The 22,082-nt window shown below is 36.6% G+C and overlaps 1 pseudogene; it reads left to right on the forward strand.

Moving 5' to 3' along the window:
* The first annotated feature begins 4,931 nt into the window (after nucleotides 1-4,931).
* LOC134755956 (uncharacterized) lies at nucleotides 4,932-7,911 on the forward strand (annotated as a pseudogene).
* Nucleotides 7,912-22,082: the final 14,171 nt, after the last annotated feature.

A 22,082-nucleotide genomic window follows, 5' to 3' on the forward strand; every position in this document is an offset into this window, starting at 1 on the left:
AGTTCCCCGATGCGCTGCCTGGTGAAATATTCAACTTGTTAGAAACTGCCCGTGGAGGCTGCTAATGAAAAGAAACCACCTAAAAGAAATCATGAATATTGAAATAAAATGTGTGGGTATTACTCCACCGCTACGGGGTGAAGTTGCGGGCTATTATAATAATATTCTGTGCTTGGTCAGCGTAGGTATTGCAGTCTACATTTTTATAAGTAGTTAAGCTGGTAAAAATGGGTCACGATATTTTATTCAACATGCATATGATGCATGTATTTAGTTTAATGCTGTGTTCCTGGTGGAGAAAGGTCTTAAGCATAGGCAGTGTTGGCTACCCTGCCACTGTTGTTGGATCCCTTGATCTAATTAAGATCTACAGCGAATCCTTTTAAAAATTACATTAAATATGTATGAATCCTTAAAAACGCTAGCAACGTGCAATGACTGCTATCTACAATTGATATTTTAATTCGGCTTGATTGACAATTACGAGTGTTCCTTTCACATCACACTATAATTATCCTACGAGTAGGCCGATAAATTCTTAGATAGATAGTGGTGTTATTTAAGTAACAGATGACCAGATGAGAAACTTCAGCACGAATATTCACCGAGCCTACATTGCCGCGTGGAACGCTCGAAGGGCGACAAACTTTGACAGGGCTACCCTTTTTATTCTCAAGTTACCTATGTGATTGAACTCATTGGTATTCTTCCCGGGTGCCCCAGTTTTATACCTAATAAAAGACACGTAGCTTCAGAAACACAGGATATTTTTACCTACGTCATTTTAGACTAGACGAAGCCATTTGTTTCATGTCTACTTTGATTTTATTTTAGAAATATAAATATATTCGTTTAAACCTTTAACAAAAAAAATAATAGTTATACATATAAATATTAACGAAGAATGCCCAATAATTCATCCAGTAAATAAAATGAGAGCTCGTTAATGAATGTTGTTTTTCGTAATGTTTGTCGTTTACAAGCACAGTGATTAATTTGGAACGTGCAAACAACTCGACGGCACATGAAAACAAAATCGGACAAACGATCTACATATTAAATCCTTAAGGTCGAGGTTATTCTCCATCGGCCATTTTTCTTAAGTAAAAGATTAGAGGTGAGTTTGCGATATAAAAATATATTATAAGGTTATTCGTTTTAGCTACAATATTAATTTTGATGAACTTTTTATCATTTGGAATTTGGTAATTTATCAAAGTTAGCATAACAAGGCTCAATTAATTTATTTCATTTAAAATATTAGTTAAAATTAAGGAATTTATTTTGAGCAATTAAGACTAAATTAAATTAACTCAAGGTCTTATCGACTATTAAATAAGTATAGGCAATACAAAAAAATTTGACTGTATGGATACGATCCACAAATCCTGATGAGTAACTAGTCTTAGTCAGGTGCCGTAAGTACTCAAATCATGCAAATCATGATGAACTACTGAAATTCAGGCACGAAAGCAAGTTTTATAATTGAGTTGTGTAATATTTATATTCATGATGTGTTATCATAATATACCGTCTTTGAACTCAAAGGGTCAAATGCGTACGTAACCACTACATGAGGTGAAATTTTAAATAGTGCTCATATATTTTTAGTTTTTATAAAGGGATTTTTGGTTTTACTTACTTAATATTGTGTGGTCTTGGTGATTTAAGTATTTATCCGTTTATAGCTGACTCCAATAAAAAAAAAAGCTATTCATTGAGAACCTTTTTTAGGGTTCTGTACCTAAAGGGTAAAAACGGGACTCTATTACTAAGACTTCTCTGACGAACCGTGATAACTAGACAGTTAAAAATTTTCACAGATGATGTATTTCTGTTGCCGCTAAAACAAAAAATAGGTACTAAAAACCAGCCAAGCTCGAGTCGGACTCGCGCACGAAGGGTTCCGTACCTTTACGCGAAAGACGGCAAAAAATCACGTTTGTTGTATGGGAGCCCCACAAATATTTATTTTATTCTGTTTTTAGTATTTGTTGTTATAGCGGCAAAAGAAATGCATTATCTGTAAAAATTTGAATTGTCTAGCTATCACGACAGACAGACAGACAGACAGCGAAGTCTTAGTAATAGGGTCCCGTTTTTATTCTTTGGGTAGGGAACCCTAGTTCGGTGGGCGAGTCCGACTCGCACTTGTCCGGTTTTTTTTCTTTGAATGGACACATTCCGAACGACCGAAACGTCGTTGTAAAAGTTCTCCTTCGAGCATACTTGTGCTTGCGAGAAATTTTCCGCCTGACTCCCACACATTCATGCAGAAATAGAATTACTGGAGCTATATAAAATTTACTACCTAGATTCTAGGTAAAATTTGTTGTAATGTTTGTTGAAATTGTTATAAATCTGTAAATTAATAAAATAAAAATTCTAGACTTCTTTTGTTTCTTTTCGGAAATGACAATTATTTGAACCCTAATCATCATACGAAATCGACAGCGACATAGCCTCATCAACGCTGCAGCAGTTACTCTGCGAATGTAACCTTAACTAATGTCAAAATTTCTGCTTTACTGGCTACTGTATAAATAAAACGCTACGTGCGTAACAGTTACACCAAGACTCCGTGATGAGTTATGAAAAATATTTACTAAAGTTTTGCCATTACCAGTGCAAAGAGAAAACAAATTCTCTACTTGCGGCATCAGGATCAACTAAACAGATTAAGACAAAATACCCTAGTTTGGTGGAATAAGGGGCAGATTTAGTGGAGCCATAAAATCAATGCGCGGCATCGACTCGCCCATCGTTCGACCCTTCCTCGCCCGATTCCATGGGAATAGGCACATGAACATAAGACGCCGTATCAATTTCCTAACTTACTAAGGCAACCCATAAACGTAAGCTGCAAAGTAAACTAACCTATTCAGTGTTTGTTTCACTGTGACTGGCATAGAATTTTAGATCGGTTAGGTGTTAGGTTAGGTAACTAAACGCCATTTCACCACGACACACCATCGCCACGCCCCATTCACTAACCCGGGGTTAACCGGTTAAACCTGGAGTTACCATGGTTAGCAGTACAATTTGACACTGGGTGAACGATTTAATCGGTTAACCCCGGGTTAGTGGGATGGTGCAAGTGGCGCTTAGAAGGAAAATACGAGTAGAATAGAAAATATAGGAATAGAGGGAATATCGTCTAAAGTTATAGTACTAATTTTTGAATGAATAAGAGAAAGTAATTTAAATTCCGATGTCCAAGTAGGTCCTGAGTTCCATCTTAAAAGTCCATTTACCTACCTACGTTTTTATACACTGGCAAATTCACATTGATCCGAATTCGTGTCATTTACCACTCACATCCCCTCGTCCCCAAGAGAGATTTCCTTGTTTCTCGAGTCTGTAATTCGAACACAGATATCTAATTGTGTATGCAGCACTGCAAACCGAGTCAAATGTTTGAAATAGGTAATCAGTCTTCGTCAAACTAATGGCAGAGAATTACCCGAACATCCAAACTTCTTAATACGATACTTGAAACTTGTACAAGGAAGATATCCTTGTTCTGTTAATTCCTTAATAATTTATTGACGAATATAATAATACATTTGAATTCTAATACTTAATAGTTTATGAGCAAAATACGTTTTATCTACTTGAAAGTTTGCCTTATATTCTACGTGAACTAGCTACTGAGTAACAAATGTATTTGCATTTGGCGTCATATTCATCATAAGCCAAGCAAGTCGCTCCACGAAATAAGTATTAGAATGAAAGCATGCCAATTTAAATTTCACGCAACATGCTCAGATTCCAGGGACACGATTTTCCTTTCTGCGAGCGTCATACAAATGCGCGTAAAAGGCAAGTACATAGTCAAGTTGCTTATACACTTTTACAGCCAAAAGATCGGGAAAATAAAGTTCTTTTATTGCCGCCAGTTTTACAACCCTGGTAATAGGTAAATTCCACGAACTCCGAGAAATTCCTGACGTTGACGCAAAGTGTGCCCTTTTGTAGCCTTTTCACTGTATAAAAACTACCGTTTCCATTAGGTACAGTAAATATTTTTTTATAAATATACCGTTTCTAAATTCCATATAATAAAATGACGGTTCGAATGTCCCCATTTAAACCATAGCCTCCGCACCCCAAGATCCTGCAGTTTCTACCGTAGGTAACTGGCAGTATTTCGTATGCTTCCAAGATATATTATTTTTAGTTAATTTGTGTAAATTATCACTTTGTCTAAGTTGAGTAGATATTATACATAATGGTTGGATAGTAGGTATATATATATACAATAATATCCGGATTTATTCCTTTACTGTAACATATAAGTAAACGTACATATTGACAAGTTCATAGAAATTAACAAATAATTAAAAAGTAACTGAGGCGTATTCTAGTTGTAACAGTTTATGTTTATGAATCATAGCTTATTAGATCATATCCATAACAAAACAAATTCATAAACTGTTATTTCAAGTAGAATACGTATAGCTAGTTTTTAGGGTTCCGTACCCAAGGCGTAAAAACGGAACCCTATTACTATTAAGACTGCTGTCTATCTGTCTGTCCGTCTGTCACCAGGCTGTATCTCACGAACCGTGATAGCTACAGTGAAAATTTTCACAGATGATGTATTTCTGTTGCCTCTATAACAACAAATACTAAAAACGAAATAAAATAAATATTTAAGTGGGGGCTCCCATACAACGCCGTTTTTTGCGTAATGGTATGGAAACCTTCGTGCGCGTGTCCGACTCGCACTTGGCCGGTTTTTTGTATATCATAAGTAAGTTAAGTAGGTACCTAAATAATTTAACAAACAATGATAGTAATATTCAAAAATAAGCGTGACAAAGCAATTTTCGTGTCGTTTAAATGCACGAACGACTATATGATAAACACGGGGCGCCGGCCGGCCAGCCGCCTTGTATGTACTATGTACCTTAATACTAATATATAGATAACACGCTAGTGTCGCGTCATCCGTGACTCCGAACGCTCGGCTGTCAGTTTTGTTAAAAGTGTACAATTTACGAAGCAAAATGGCTCTTTCCTTGCAAGATGCCGAAGTACAGTCGTACATTGTGTATTCCGCCATATTGGCGTTAAAGTTGTTAGCGCTTTCTACGATGACCGGTATGAAGAGGTTCTCTAGGAAGGCGTTCGCGAACCCAGAGGACGCGGCCTCGGGAAAAGGGAAGGTGAATCTGAACGATCCAGAGGTTGAGCGCGTACGGCGGGCGCACCTGAACGATTTGGAGAACATCCCTGCGTTCTGGCTGTTGGGCGCGCTGTACGTGACGACCGGCCCCGTGGCCGCCTGGGCTACGCTGCTGTTTCGCGTGTACACCATCAGCCGTTTCATCCACACCTTCGTCTACGCTGTCGTGCCTCTGCCCCAGCCTTCTCGCGCCATCGCTTACTTTATACCTTACCTTATCAAATGGTACATGGGGATCCAAGTGATTCTGCACTACGCTACAGCTCTTTAAATGTGTGGATAAATTGAAAATATAAGACTGTAACGTTGTTTATGTTTTTTTTTAAGGGCTCCTTACCTCAAAAGGAAAAACGGAACCCTTATAAGATCAATAGTGCGTCGGTCTGTCTGTCCCTCTGTCGCAGCCTATTTTCTCCGAAACTACTGGACCAATTAAGTTGAAATTTGGTACACATATGTAAGTTTGTGACCCAAAGACGGACAAATGTAACGTAAACAAATGAATTTTAAACACGGGGCCCAATGTTGGGGAGTAAATGACAAAATTAAAAAATAAACTTGTTAATATCGTGTTACATATCAAATGAAAGAGCTCATTGCGAAAATAAACAGTTTAGAAGTTATTTAAGAAAATAGGCAAATAATTACCATTCCCCCCTTTATCTCCGAAACCTATTAGAAATGTGCAGTCACGCGTGAGTTGGACTTAATTACTTAGTTTTTGATCCGACCCCTACGGGTTTTTAAAGACATTTCACTCACGTTCCACACAAAAAAATACATCGTTAAAAATTGTGTAATGTACGAAACTCTTGGAACGCGAGTCCGACTCGCACTTGGCCGGTTTAAAAAAAAACATTGCCTACCTCTCTAACCTTTTACGGTATGATATTATTTCGAATTTTACCCAAAGTCCTAACCTGTTATCACACCAACATAATGCAGATTAAACTTACTTACACGATGGCTATCATTTTTTTAAATAAATTACTAACCTACCTAATTAATTATCTGTGAAAAATAGACGCACAATAAAATATAAATACTTATCGAATTTCTTATCTGACAGTGTCAAAGCTGACATATACGCTAACGTCTACATAATTTACTTTCTATATACATCTCGCTCGCACTAATATGCGAGTGCGAGCGAGATGCAAAGAAAGTAAGTTACGTTGTATGGAAAAATCGGTTAATAAACGAATATTCACCGAATTTTCATACAAATAAAAACCGGCTTTTATTCTCGATAGCGTTTATGTCAGTGCCAAGCTGGTGGTTACACTTAACACTTAGCAGCATATTTTATAAATAAATGACTGCCTACTTGGCATCCAACAATGATTACTTAGCTAATGATTGCTCGCAAAATATGTAAAGGCACTTCTCAAAGGCGATAAGTAAGAGAAGTTAGCAACAGGCCAGTACGCCACTTTTGATGAAATAATGTAATACCTATTTAATTTTAACTAACTAAATAATAAATAGGTAAATAATAATATGCAGTGTCATGCCAGCTCAGATCAATGACCTTTCATTAATAACAGACGCGTGACGTTAATAGTTGACAAAACTAAAATGCAGGCAATATTTAGGAGATGATTTTGACAATCTTGACACATTGGCGTTAGCCGTACGACACTCAATATAGGTTCCGGAACCTATATTTGATGGCTCACGATCGAACGCCTGGTGCCATATCTACCTCCCTTTACTATTCAGATAACATGTGGATAAGTAACTTTTTGAATAAGAATTAGGAGTACAAGTAAGTACATTTGTACTTACATAGTTATACCTAGTCACATTTTTATGCTTTATAAGAATTGTAAGTACATAATTTTCATTCTTACATCGTTTCATCTTACTCGTAGATGCTTTGCATTCTGACTGTCAGTAACTAACAGGCAAATTCGAACAGTGCACCTGACATTAAAACGATATCTGAATATGTCAGTTAGTTATCAATATCATTGCCATTGTCATTCGCGCGTGCGTCTCGCTCGCGCTAATATATTTACCTATGGACAAGTCTGAGCGAAATGAACGCGCGAAAGATAACTGACATCATTCAGTTATCGTTTTGATGTCAGGTGCACGTTCGAATTGGCCTGAAACTTCTTTGCAAATGAAATAGACAGCTAAACCGGCTTGAATAATATTGTGCAATTCACTAGTGGTTCGACCGTCGCATTGAGCGCACCGTTGTTTGTATCGTTCATTGACTCCTTCTAATTCACGTTCATCATAATGGCGCTTTCCTTGCAAGATCCCGCAGTGCGATCGTACATTTTGTATTCAGCGATATTGGCATTGAAGTTAATAGCACTGTCTACACTGACCGGTATGAAGAGGATTACAAGGAAGGTGTTCGCGAACCCAGAGGACGCGGCCGCGTTAAAGGGGAAGGTGAATTTAAACGATCCAGAGGTTGAGCGCGTACGGCGGGCGCACTTGAACGATTTGGAGAACATCCCGGCGTTCTGGCTGTTGGGCGCGCTGTACGTGACGACAAGCCCTGTTGCCGCCTGGGCTACGCTGCTATTCCGCGTGTACACAATCAGCCGCTTGATACATACTTTTGTATACGCTGTAGTGCCCATGCCTCAGCCTGCTCGCGGCATTGCCTTCGGTATCCCTTACTTTATCAAATGGTACATGGGGATTCAAGTGATTCTGCACTACGCTGCCGCCCTTTAAATTTCGGCAGAATTTACTGTAATAAATTGTTGAGTTGAAACTGGTTTCTCATTATAATATTACTTTGTGTATAATAAGTGTTTTTAATTTCGCTTTAAACCTTGACCTCTTGCTCCGTTGTCGTGTTACGCTGCGTCTTATCATAGAGTAACTTATACTAGAGCGGTACTGTCATAGTAAATTTTGTAACCCCAGTAAATTCACTGCCATCTGTCGACATACTTTAAAACTAAAAATGAAGATTTATAAAAATACGATAGAATGTAAACTGAAATAAATATCATATACGAAGGAAAAAATGACCAAAGCCTCCAGTGTCCAGAGCTGGAAACGAACCAGCGTACCCCGTTTACCGGTTCTTAGAGTACGATAGAATGTATTTAAATATAGATAAATGATGTTTTTTATTTGCATTAATTATTTTTATGATTTTGACCCATGTTCTTTCACTGATATGCGTTAAAATTGTTAAATAACAAAAGAAACCGTCAACGCCATCTATACGACTGTAGGCCAAAACTAGTAGCGCCCTCTGAACGAGAAACAAATTTTCTTGATTTTCGAGGCACGTTTTTTCCTTAGACTGTATCCATCTATTACGGAGTTATATCTATCTTTGGTCTTATGTAAGCGAACAACTCGCGAACGCGAAGCGGCGCGGCATGGCGGGCCCAGGGCGTTGGCGTTCGCAACGAGATCGCCCACGTAGGACACTTCTATAGGTATCAAAGGATTGATTCACCCCTCGCCGCGCCGCTTCGCGTTCGCGTGTTGTTCACCTACGTAGTACGCTGCGTTATACTGTGCGATTAACTTGACAGATGGATTTTATATTGTTTATTTCAACGTTGATGATTTTAAGGTCAACAGACTCAACAGTCAAGGAATTTAATTAATGTACCTTGTCAAAGTGAAAATCATCATGAAATGCCGCTAAAAATCTCATTCAAAATTCAAAAATATCCATTTTTTTTCTGTAATTAGGCCTTACGGGATCTTTTACAATATGATAGTGACATGAAGAATAAATAACAAAATTTATAAATACAACAGCTAATAAACTGGGTAAACATTACCTATACAATAAAATCATATACCTTTGAAAGAGCAATTCTTGTATAGGTATACCTATTTCGAGGATCTCGGAAACGGCTCTAACGATTTCGATAAAATTTGCTATATGGGGGTTTTCGGGGGCGAAAAATCGATCTAGCTTGGTCTTATCTTTGGGAAAACACGCTTTTTTGACTTTTTATATGTTTTCCGAGCAAAGCTCAGTCTCCCAGATATTATTCATAAATTCAATAATTTTATTACTACACTAAAGAGATGTCACTTCACACACGCCATCGCTGTTTAATGGCAGTTAAAAGATTCCATAATTCCTATTTAAAACACCAAACGAATTCAAGTAATCAAAATACATAAGTAAAAAAAATAAACGAAAAAAGATGCGAGCACAGGTACTTGAGTTCATACCGCGAAATTTTTGAACGGCTCCTCAACATTATCTAACTCGCTCCTTGTCGAGTTTTTCTTTTTCTGAATTCGAAGTGATACCATGATTTGTTTTTAGATTTCCCTAAAAGCAAAGCTTCTAAAAAGGTGAGATTGAAGGTCAACATCCGACAAATAGGTACAAGCATGCGATATCCACAATACAGAGCCGCTCAAGCAGAAGGGGTTCAGGAGATGAAGTTTCGAGGACCGTCACCGCGGCGCGGCGTTTCGTTTTGTGAGCCAGTCAACTGGAAGCGGGTACGACAACGGAAAAATACTTCAACCCGTGCATTATTAGTATCGTAAAATGTTTTAGGGTATAATATACGAGCAACTGACAAAAATGAGTCGTCGTCGAAACTATTATGTATACTTATAAATATGATTTTCTGGCATAATCGTATATAATTTAATAAAATAAGGTTTACACGTGACACGTGAAGGTACTCAGTCTGTGTACGCCAACAGCCGATCTGAAGCTATGCTGTACTATGAATACTGTGTGTATGCTATGAAATAGTACTTACCTATTTCACATCGAGAAATTTTGTAGCTTGCTAATTAATTTTTTATTCATACTTAGATAAAAAGGTGTCTAATAAGGTGCAAACGTGTCATGTACGGTCACAGTCATAGAAAAATAAAACAAGTACATGAGTGAGTAGTTACTTTGACACAAAATTTACATTGCAATAAAATGTGACGTTTTCAACCAAAAGGTACCACATTGTCGCTTGTTGATAAGGTTGATTTCTAATTGAAGCTATATGAAAATAACGCCTTACTGACAAGCGACAATAAGTACCCTTTTGGTTGAAAATGGCACAAATAGACATATTTAAACAAAGACAATGAAATATGCGTGAATGTTAGTGTATTTCATTAAAAGAACGCAGTCAGCGTTCTACATCTACATACATACTACACATTATACCTAATAAACAAAGAGGTTGATAAAAAAAAGTTTGCCTCGAACGTTAGCAACAAATAATTTCCCATCTTTTAGGTTTAGTTTAAAGGAAAGAGGAAACGGAAACAATTGAAATACCGGAGGACTTACGAAAATAAATTAAATTATCTCGAATTGAAATAAACCTGGCTTTTGCCGCCATTTATTTGTTGACTAGCTATGCCAACAATTTGCTACCTTACGACACATTTTAGACGATAACAAAATTTAATCTTAACGGTCAAAGTTATTTTAAGTCTTAAGTAAATACAAATCTCTTAATTCCCGTGGAGTTTAAATCTCTAATCTCCCTGGACAAAATTCTGTTCAAACAACTTCCGTTAAGTAGGAACTTAGTTAAGGAGACAAGGTCAACTCTAGAAAGGGTTTACTTTGTGACTTCTCCCACTGTCACTTTAAATGTACATAGGTAATCTTTTTTCACACGTACTTAGATAACTTTTTTCTTTGGAATTAAGAGGGAGCTAATGCAAATTTGTTGTTTTTATATTACATTATTACACGTTTTAGTCGTTTAGGCGTTTTGGCATCCTTAGCTGTAAGTTTATGCATGTCACTGAAATAAAAAATATAATAAATAAATACTTAAAGGCAAATGCAATGAAAAAATTCACACGGCAACTAGACTATATTTGGAAGGACAAACTTCACACAAAACCGTAAAAAAAATTGTTTATTTAGACATAGTATATCCATGAAATAAAACTATGAAAACGGATTATATCGCGTATATTGAATTTATAACACATCCCGACGTGTCGAACCCTTTACAGCGTTCGTGGTCAACAGGTGACTGAGACACACACACACATACATACACATAGTATACATACACATACATACATACACATACATACATACACACACATGACATACACACATACATATAGTATGTCCATAAAAAAAGGTTAGAGTTGGCCCGATGGATAAAAAAAAACACGAAAACATGTCTAAGTTTCATTTATTTTCACATGTAACCTATCTATCGATACCTTGCATGCTGTACCTGACCCTATCTTCTCTAAAACTACTCTAATAAAACTTGACCAGAATTGTTTGTAAATTAAGAAAAATAGATAAATTTGGCTATGTGATCGTCTAGTCTAGTGCTAATAATACGATGCGAACCTTAGTATTAGGCACCCATCGTTTTTTATGTGCAGACTGATTAGATTTGGATTTGAAATACTATCCGTAAATATCCTATATAATTGTAAATATTGCTACTGTATTTTTTATAACACTATTGTATGATAAATAAATAGTCAATCGTATTTTTTAGAATGTATCTCCTAGCGGGCCCTACCCTGACCAGTCACCGTGAACGTAAGCCCTTTTTGTTCGTAATTTAAATTTTATATTTTCCTTTTATATGTATCCCTTCGCTAACGTAGCTAAAGAAAAATAATTATATTTATGTAATGCAAAATAGTACGTACAAACTTACTTTATCTACTAGAGTTTTGAATGATTCACGGTTAGTTTCACTAGACTTATATTGACCGGGATATAGAGCACACGCTCTGTGTGACTCGCTACATCTAAACCAGGAGCTGAATCATGTTCAGAGTGGCCTGAGGATGAATGGCTACAGAGTTAACATTGACAAGCGGGACACAAAAACCAAGCGCCTCACTCATCGCGTTGAGAGACAGCCAGCGTTTATGCCGTACGTCAAGGGTGTGACAGACAAGATATCAAAAATACTAAATAACTACTCTGTAAAAACTATCTTCACTCCACACAAGAAAATTGCACAATTTCTGCGGTCGCCTAAAGACAATTTTCCCCTGGAAAAACCTGGTGTATACAAAGTTGAGTGCAGCTGTGGTAGTTCGTACATTGGGCAGACCAAACGCACTATTGCCTGCAGAATTAAAGAACACATTGCTGCGGTCAAGAACAATGACGTTCGCAAGTCAGCTATTGCTCAGCATCTCCTTGAATCGGGTACAAATCACTGGATCGAGTTGCATAGTCCCAAGGTCATTTCGACAGAACGCCACTATATACCAAAATTGGTAAGAGAAGCCGTTGAAATTCACAAATACAAAAATTTCAATCGTGACGATGGGTTTAAACTGTCAAATGTATGGAATCCTGTGATTTGTTTGTGTAAAAAACCAGTGATATCCGAATCAAACAAGCGTAGTGACACCGTGAGTGTAGTGTGTTTGGACAGACCAACGAGTGTGAACGCGATCGGACCAACAAGTGTGAATGCGACCGTTGGTAACGTTGAAAGTGAACGCAGCCGACGCGCAAGAATGAGGGTAGACAGAGCGCTGTCTACACAACTTTGACACCCACCCGCTATCTTCAGTCACCCGTGAACATGATGCATGTAACTGCGTCGAAATATCGGGAGCTCACAAATAATACAAAAGGTAATCACGGTCTATATCCCGGTCAATATAAGTTTACTTTATCTACTGTCACGCCCGGATGTAGACGGGTCTATAGGCTAAATAATAACCATTTTATTTTATTTTTAATAGGTCCTAAGCACTATGTAATATTTACGTTACCAGCGTTACGTAATTTTAAACGAGAAGAAACGCCATAAAACATCTTAATATACTTCTAATGTATGGAATACTGAAACAAGCGACGTCTATTAAATATACCTTTACTCCAGTTATAGAAAAGTTCATTTGTCACGAAGGGTTCCGTAGCATTATCTATTGTCTTTAGTATTTGTTGTTATAAATAGCGGCAATAGAAATACATCATCTGTGAAAATTTCAACTGTCTAGCTATCACGGTTCTTGAGATACAAGCCTGGTGACAGACAGACAGACGGACAGTGGAGTCTTAGTAATAGGGTCCCGTTTTTACCCTTTGGGTACGGAACCCTAAAAATGACAATAGATAGTCGTTGGAAGATCAATGAACAACGGTAAGTTTTGAAATGTATTGAATTTACTGATTAAAACTAACACAATTTTCACTCATAATTTTAAAACTAACACGGGACTTAATCGCGTTCAAATTTACGTTTATTTATGGCCTGACGTTTCGAACGTGACGTTACGTTCGTGGTCACAGGCAGACTCTATTTGAATTTTCAAAATATCGAATGTTAACATTATTTGAGCGGATACCTTTAGATTTGAATGATGATTGAAGTTATACATTTCATTGATTTAGTTTAACAATATACAATTTTAATACAATTAATTAAAATATTATTATGTTCCATGAAAATTATATTAGGAAAATGAAGTTAGACATTAATCATAATTTTATTGGGGTCAGCGCAGCGTGTTTTTTAGGGTTCCGTACCCAAAGGGTAAAAACGGGACCCTAGCTATTACTAAGACTCCGCTGTCCGTCTGTCCGTCTGTCTGCCCGTCTGTCCGTCTGTCACCAGGCTGTATCTCATGAACCGTGATAGCTAGACAGTTGAAATTTTCACAGATGGTGTATTTCTGTTGCCGCTATAACAACAAATACTAAAAACAGAATAAAATGAATATTTAAGGGGGGCTCCCATACAACAAACGTGATTTGTTTGACGTGTTTTTGCGTAATGGTACGGAACCCTTCGTGCGCGAGTACGACTCGCACTTGGCCGGTTTTTTCCTCCATGCCTCTCTGTCGTTCATCATCTCATCCTTCACCTGCTTTCTTTTCATATTATCATCTCTCAACATTTAAAGACAGTATTAGTCTAATTATAACGAAGGAGCCTTAAAAATAAGTTCACCGTCATTCTGTTTATTTTCAGGTTGTTGCTTATGTGTATTTAATAATTTTCATTAAATCGTAATTTGAATCTTAGATATTTTATTTCAGTATGTTACTGTTGTTATAACTGTCGAAGCGGATGTATGTCAATTTTCTTAATACTGATAAACTGAAGAAACCCAGCTATCACAAGACGAACTCGAATACTAAACAAATTCACGTGATATACCTATACGAGTACCTACACCTGTCGCCCACGCGTTATGCCACCCACCTGCTATGTCTGTTCTATTCTGTGTGTGTTGCAATAGGTACTTGCATTGCAATCTTGATGTCGCGAATATCGCGAATCGGCTAATAGCTGCCAACGTCATGGAGTAGATGGCGCTCGTAGTCACGTTTAAGTGAAATAACCGCTTCTAGGTTGTTGTGATTTTTAAGGGTAAAACAAGAGGGTATACGCGCGAACGACAGTAAGAAAAGGAGGTTGTGTGCGAACAAAGCTACGGCAAGAGTGATATTTGCTTTAGGATCTATTCAAGGAGTTTCTAATGGTGTTATTAGAATAATGAGGTGTCTATTGTAGATTGTGACTAACATTCATTGTGATATCAGTATTCAGAGTGTCAACAGTGATCCGAGGGAATTGTTCATGGCTAATGTAAGTGAAGTTCAATCATAATTATACGAAGGGTTTCGTCCCAAGATATTAGTAATTTAGAATTATAGAACACATTGTATTTACGAGAAAGTGTAACCACTCATCATATGAACTTAAGGTAAACTTAGTGTGCGGAAAGGGGTCGCTATAAGGGGAGGTTGGAGGCGACTATGAAGCCCAAGTAACCAGATGGATAATCAGGTTTAACTCATGTTATACGTAGGTAACAAAGTAGGACACCAGCAATGAATTATCGTCATCTCACTAACGTCCAGGCCTCGTATAGGTATGCAGTATGTTTACATATCGTTTTTCCAGTATCAGTAAAGGCATCAGCTCATTCAGTAAAGGCATCAGCTCATTCGATAGGTTAATAAGTATAGTGAGCTTGACGACATGGTGGAGCATGCTGGGAATTTTTATGCACTCACTGTTATCATCATCAAATGTAACGTATGTTTCTCTCTAACAGATGAAAAGTCAATTTTCTTACGCATGCACAGTCAACAATACTATTAGCTTAGCACCTTTGCATACAAATTTCTATGCAGGGGGTAGTTTTTCTCTGCAGCTGACTGTAGAATTAAAGTGCGTAATTTTTTGGCTTGTTCAGTTCAATTTAATGTTTTATTTCAGGCATGAAGCCCATAATATTTATGTAATCCTTTTCTTGCAAAAAGGCGTTAAGCAGGCGATAATGTTAGTAGTTAACCGGAACACATAGGCAATTAAGTACCTACATTTTATTAAACATTCTTGCTCTTTGATCTTTGGTATACAAGAGATTGCAAATGTCAGTAGGTATAAAAAAATATAGTTTTTAAAAAAGTAAGTACCTAACAAAATACAAACACTTTCTTGGTATATTATTTAAATGCAAAATACAGTGAAACCTGGAAAACTGAGATTTCAAGGGATCTGCGAATTAGTCTCACTTTAACAGGTATTCCACTTACACAGTTTTCTCAGATATCCAGGTTGAAGAAAAAAATGTGTCTCATTTAAAGATGGTCTCAAAAATACAGGTTGGTTCAGTAATACCTGGAGGTGAGATAATTAAATGAAACAACCGTTTTTTGTAAATATTAAACAAACAGATGTAATCTTTAGATATAGGTAATCACAAAAAGGTAACAAATCAACAAAAATAATCAAGTTTCCGTTTGTTGTACACAGAAGCGAATCACTCAAAGAAATCTGTCATTTTAGTTTGTCTTTGGGAACCATCAGCACTAAGATGTTTTCAATGCAATAAATTATATCAAATATATACTTATTTCATCGCGTGGCTAGCCACTCAAAATCGGATATTGACTGTTGTATTTCACGTATTGATGAAGGCTTAAGGCTTCGTTTCGGCATATTACAAATATGTACTCATCTCATTATGCACAATAAGCCAAAGTCCGAAATTTGCGAGTAGACTGAGAACGAAACGGAAATTTATTTTCGTCCTACATAAGTCTCAGTAAAAGAGGTTAAAACCACTCACTGTCTCAGTTATAGAGGTAATTTTGACGAAAAAATCGACAGGACCGCCCAGGTCCCACTTATTCCGGTTTCACGTAGTTTCAAAAATTCTATTTGAAATACAAAATACTAAAATGCTATCTTTAATCTTTGAAAACAATATTAATCAATCAGTTCTATAGAGTGCAAATTTGAAGTTGATTCCTCGTGGTAAGCAGTAGGATAGAATTTCAAGTTATGGTTTTGAAGTTATAAACTTTTAAAAGCATTAATTTATATTTTTAACGTTTTACAGCCAGTATTTGTTACTGGTTGATTTGATAAAAATGTTTGTTTCACCAGGGCAGCAGTTTGTTCTTAACTCACGTGCCTTGAAACCCTAGCAGCGCTCAGGATTCCACTTATTCAACCACTTGTTACGCTCGTGGTCATGTGCGACATTATTATGCAGATTCAACATTTCTATGTTATAAGAATGAGAGTGGCAAAGATTGTCACATCAGAAAAGATCATCTACATACCTACTAAAAGGTATCAGGAAGCATTCGTAATTAGACATGGTGAACGACCCTGTTATGGGCGTGGCATCAGGTTTGGTATGTTTACCATGAATCCTGTAAGACAGGTGTACATCATCAGTTTTTAAGCAATAACTTGGTAATATTTCACCTTCAACACGAGCCATGGAACAGCTCAAATCTCACATTTCATTATGTTGAAACCAGTTACTATTAAAGCAGTAGAAACTTTACACTTAATCAGCAATAATTCAATATAAACGGAAATATCAAAGAAAAAGTGAAGAAGCCCTCCAATGGCAATATTTGATAAAAGCAACTTGATTTTTCCCAAAGTTGTGAATAATCAAATTTTTCTCATATGATTGGCACCGCGCGTTACCATACCTGCTCATATTACCTAACAAATTTAAGTTGAAAAGGAAGAAATTTAGGTGTTTATTATGGTCATGTTCACACGAACATGGTTTAATTTTCATATTTATGATTGATTATGTAATTGACAAGTTTCTTTGCTTGTTTAGATTTCTTTGACAAAATCCTGCACTAAATGTTTATCATTTACGACTTTTGAATTAAAATTTGCTGGTCGATTTGTGAACCAGCATGAATCCTTTCAAACAGCGACTTTATCACCTGAGCTACAAGATTCAAATTATGCAGTTGATCAACAATTTAACCTTACTAATTACATCTGTTTAGAAATAGGGTTCCTAGTGACAATTATGACTTCTATGACCTTGCAACTTTATTTGTGACGTTGCAGGAATTAAGATCTTCATATTAAAATAATAAGAATCACTATCTCACATTCATTGTTCTGTGTAGCCAAATAGTTAATAGTATCCAATTTAAAGTTTATTTATCATGCGGGTAGTTGATATTATGACTTGGCAACTGTTGTTGCTTAGCTGGCAAACCAGTTTAGGTCTGACCTCAGATCTGGTATATTTTCTATTACTTCGGGATCTAGTTAAATTGGTGATATACAATATTTTGTGAATTAGATCGCCTAATCATGATGTTCTGTGCCAAGTTCATTCTTACCGGATTGCATGCTTTTCTATAACATGCATTGCTTGCATAATACCCGCTTCATCCAAATTATCAGCTCAGCCCTGATTTAACTAGTCGTGCGCGCAAGTGTGGTGAATTCAAAAACAAAATAAATATATTGCGCGTCTTTATATGAGACGAACGTATCATGTTTAATGTGTTAGGTATAGGAACTAGATTCAACAATATATCGTTCCTTATACTTATATGATCCGTACCTACATATTCTTTTAGAAAGAAACAAAATTTGTTTTATGTACAAATATTTATGTTTAAAACAATACAGTACAAATAAACTTCATTAAACTATGGTACACAACAGGCGGTCTTATCGATAAAGAGCGATATCTTCCAGACAAACTAACCGGGCTATTATAATTGTATCTTTTGCGCATCCATATTTTCACTGAGCTAAACTCAGAACCATTTAGTTTAATTCGAAATTCGAATTTTACCCTTTCACCTCGTTTGAAGGACTAGAACAACTCATATCATAAGAGATGTTAATATGGAATTTCATGCCTCGATGTTGTTTGTTGTTACAGTTGTAATTGTACCTAACGAGTTGGTTTCTTAGAAGTTGGTATCATTTAGTTGTAGTAACCTGTAATGTGCCTGAGTAAAAATGCAGAAGCCAATTGAAATCAGATTACAATTTGATGTCATATGTACAATGCACATGGCTACCCAAACTCAAAGGACCAGAACCATCACTGGGACTCAATCAGAATCGCGCAGCCATTCCGACTAATGGCACCAGCAAACTGCCAAAAATGGATTTAACAGTAGTAACATAGGTACTCAATTGGCATGCATGATATTTCTGCTCTGAAAGAATAAATGGTTGAAGCATGACGCACTAATTATTTTTAAATAATATTCACTTTATGGATTGCGTTTAATCAGCGTTACATTAAGGTTCCAAAAGGTTTTCTCTTGATGTAGCACAGCACAGTATCTCGATTTATTCCCAATTAACATTCCAATCTAGAGATTGTTATAAGAGAATCAGTAATATCAACTTGGATAAAACAGTAAATGACAAAGGCAAATCTGTGGTATAAATAAGCGACCGCTAATATGTTTGCAGCGAAGCAATACACTTTACCCTAAGGTATAATGACTTCCCATTATTATTGAACCATTGATTCTTGATTCTTAGTATGGAAAGTCCATAGATTAGCGATTAGATAAAGATTAACTAAACTTCTGAATTGTGTAAAATGGAAATGAAAATATTTATTGATAACAATTGTTACATGTTGTTGTTGTTGTTGTATGTACCTATGTACATGCGATGACCCAAACGTAAAGGGTTAAAAATGCTAAACTAAATAATTATTGAGAAGGTTTCAAATGGAAGGCATACTGATTGAATGGGCTAGTGATTTCTATATTATCTGCTAAATGATTTAGATACTTCTAAGTACACAATACATACTTTAATCTAATTTAAGGTGGTAGATATTTGTTAAATGAATTGCGAGTAATACATAAATGAATTAATGTCGCCTACCCAATCGAGTATACTTGTCGTAGATGTACATAGGAGTATACGAACCTATATAGGTATTCATAATAATTAAAGAGACGGTAGCAAGACCATGGTGGAAAAGTTTCTGAATTAGAGAGGAAATTCTCAAGTATTCGGTTATTTTAATAAACGGGATAACAGAAGGAATTCAGATAGTATTTATTTAATCGTATGGCATGTTATACATTGAGGCCAATCACAGTGTAGCCTTGAGGGTGCCAAGCCAAGCAACCAAGTCAGGTGTCAGGGTGTTCAGGTCCTCAGCAGGCTCAAGGCTCAGGCTGATTCTCAGCCTGTTCAGGCGGCGTCAGATTTTCCGTGGAAGCTCAAACCCTTATGGTTTTTTAGTCGGGTCAGATATATGACTTTGCCGAAGCAGACCATTCCGCTTTCCACCTATCCGAAATGTTAAAGCTGCTCAGGCTCTCAGCTGCAGCACAGGTTCAGATAGTACCTATGTTGTATAATATTATGTTTGGAAACATTAAAAAGGACCTTTAGTGAAATTAATCTAACTAAGTAAATATTATACATTATTATTAATTATTTTACTATGCAAAAGTCTCAGACCATTAAACCTATAAAAGTATTATGATGGTACCTACCACATTGCAAACTAATTAATATGATAACGTATTTTTAACAATGATAGTAATTATTGTCTCAGTCCGTGCAAGTAGTTCTGAAATTAAATAATGGCCTAATGACAAAGATACAAGAGTAATGTTTCAGAGTATTTACCTATGTCTTACGAAAAGGAACACTAGGTATTCGATGCATGTAAAGCGAATGGTGGGGGAAGCCGAAACGATCGCAGCGCTTGATGTGGCCAAAAATGACAAGTTTGCAAGCAGTGTCAATTCCCATACTTTTCAGTTAATTTGTTCACGTTTTTTGCTTAAAAATCATATTTACGATAAAAATGGGTCACGATAGGTGTTGTGTAGTAAACTGCAATAATACTAGAGCTAGACGAAACAGTAACAGTATATTTTCAACACTTAGCTAGAAATTAGCATTTTATCTATCTCAACACAGAGTTCTGCTTAGATGTCAATACAATAGTATGGCTAATACAGTATGTACCAACATTAGGTGATTGTAATATTAGTTATAATGCCTGTTATTGAAAACCAGTCAAAAGCATACTTTTGGCACGTAGGGTTGTCTGTCGTCTTTCACAACAGACATTGTGATGCAAGTGAACATTATTTTTAACATATAATGTTTCGATTTAAACCTGTGAAGAAGGGCTATAGGTAACTTCAATTAAGTATTAAACTTTTTATGTTATAGTAAAAGGAAGATAATATTTTAATCATGGGCCAAATAAGTATTGGCGTATGAACGTGACATCAACTGTTCGCTTGTTTATCAGATTTAATCAGATTGATATATAAAATGCAGGCTGGAGCTACACATAAATCAGGATCACAATTAAAATCAGATGTCATATTACTCATATTATAAGGAAGTACGATATCCTTCTTCATTAATTTTAATATTATAATATTGCCCTAAAATATCGTATTGTTCAGGACGTGGTAATTGTTTTATGTACGACTACTACAGCAGCAATGATCACAAGACTGATTTATCAGTATTATTCGTTGCCGTATGTGTCACTGTGAACAGTTGGACACCTGTACTGTGTGGTTCTTCACCAGTGCTCTTTAAGCCGCTCTTTCTTGGGCTCGGTGTAGGTATGCTAGCCTGTAATGTGACTTTGTCTTTAATATTATCTGTTCGCCCAACGTGTGGCCATACGTCCATCCCTACGCTTCCTTGCCATGTGGCCAGTGATTATGAGCTTCTGCAGACTACATGGTCCTGTTTTGCCTCGATAGCCGCAGAAACTAAGTACGCGATGGGTACAAACAGTGGATAACCTCGGTTTGACGTTGAGTTCATCGAAAGTTGGTGCAATTGCACTTAGTGCGTTCAAGCATTCATCGCCAGCACCACATCTCAAATGCATCTTTCCTATGATGGGTTTCAGTTTGTAATGGTCTAGGTTTCGGACATGTACTTACAGAAAGTACGAGAGAATAAGGCGTCCGCATTAGTCTTATCCTTGTTTTATGTTCTCTGTCGAGTCGTTTCACTGCAGAAATCAGAAATTATTTATATGCACTGATACAGTTTGGGGATGTTACAATACATTTGTTTTACAGTTCATGTATTTAGCTTGCATGCAAGCGTGCAAATTTAATATCAATAAAGTTACACACAATAAATCTAAATTAATATAAAATGTCAAATAGAAATACTTAATTGAAAAAGTTAACATAATGGGCATATCACAATACAATTGTATTACAATTATATAACTACTTATGACTAATTTGAATACTGCTGGTATTCGAGATACGACTGCCCATCCCAGCCATCTACAGCTTTGGCCATCTGAGCTCTTCTGGCCATGCTTTGGTCGCAGGCGCCATCGTCGCTTATTTAAAATCCCAAGTAAACCAACCTCAATTATCCTCAAGCCTCAAGAATAAAATAAAATTCTGGATCGACATTCATCAACTTCGTCTTATTTCTATTGATCCTAGGGTATGGATCTGGTCTGAATCCTGAGTATGGACTAATTACTGACATGCTTAATTTTTGAAGCAGAACCGCAAGTTATTTTCCACAGACACTTAACCTAATATAGTCATGTCATCTGCAAAACGGAGGTTATTGGTTAGCTGACCACCAACTCAGACATAGACACCACCCTCACAGCCTTCCTACTCATTATGTACACACCGATGTTAGTGAACAGTTGATCAACTATAAAAAGA

The sequence above is a fragment of the Cydia strobilella genome, chromosome 3 (assembly GCF_947568885.1).
Source record: "Cydia strobilella chromosome 3, ilCydStro3.1, whole genome shotgun sequence".
In the NCBI taxonomy this organism is placed as follows: Eukaryota; Metazoa; Arthropoda; class Insecta; order Lepidoptera; family Tortricidae; genus Cydia; species Cydia strobilella.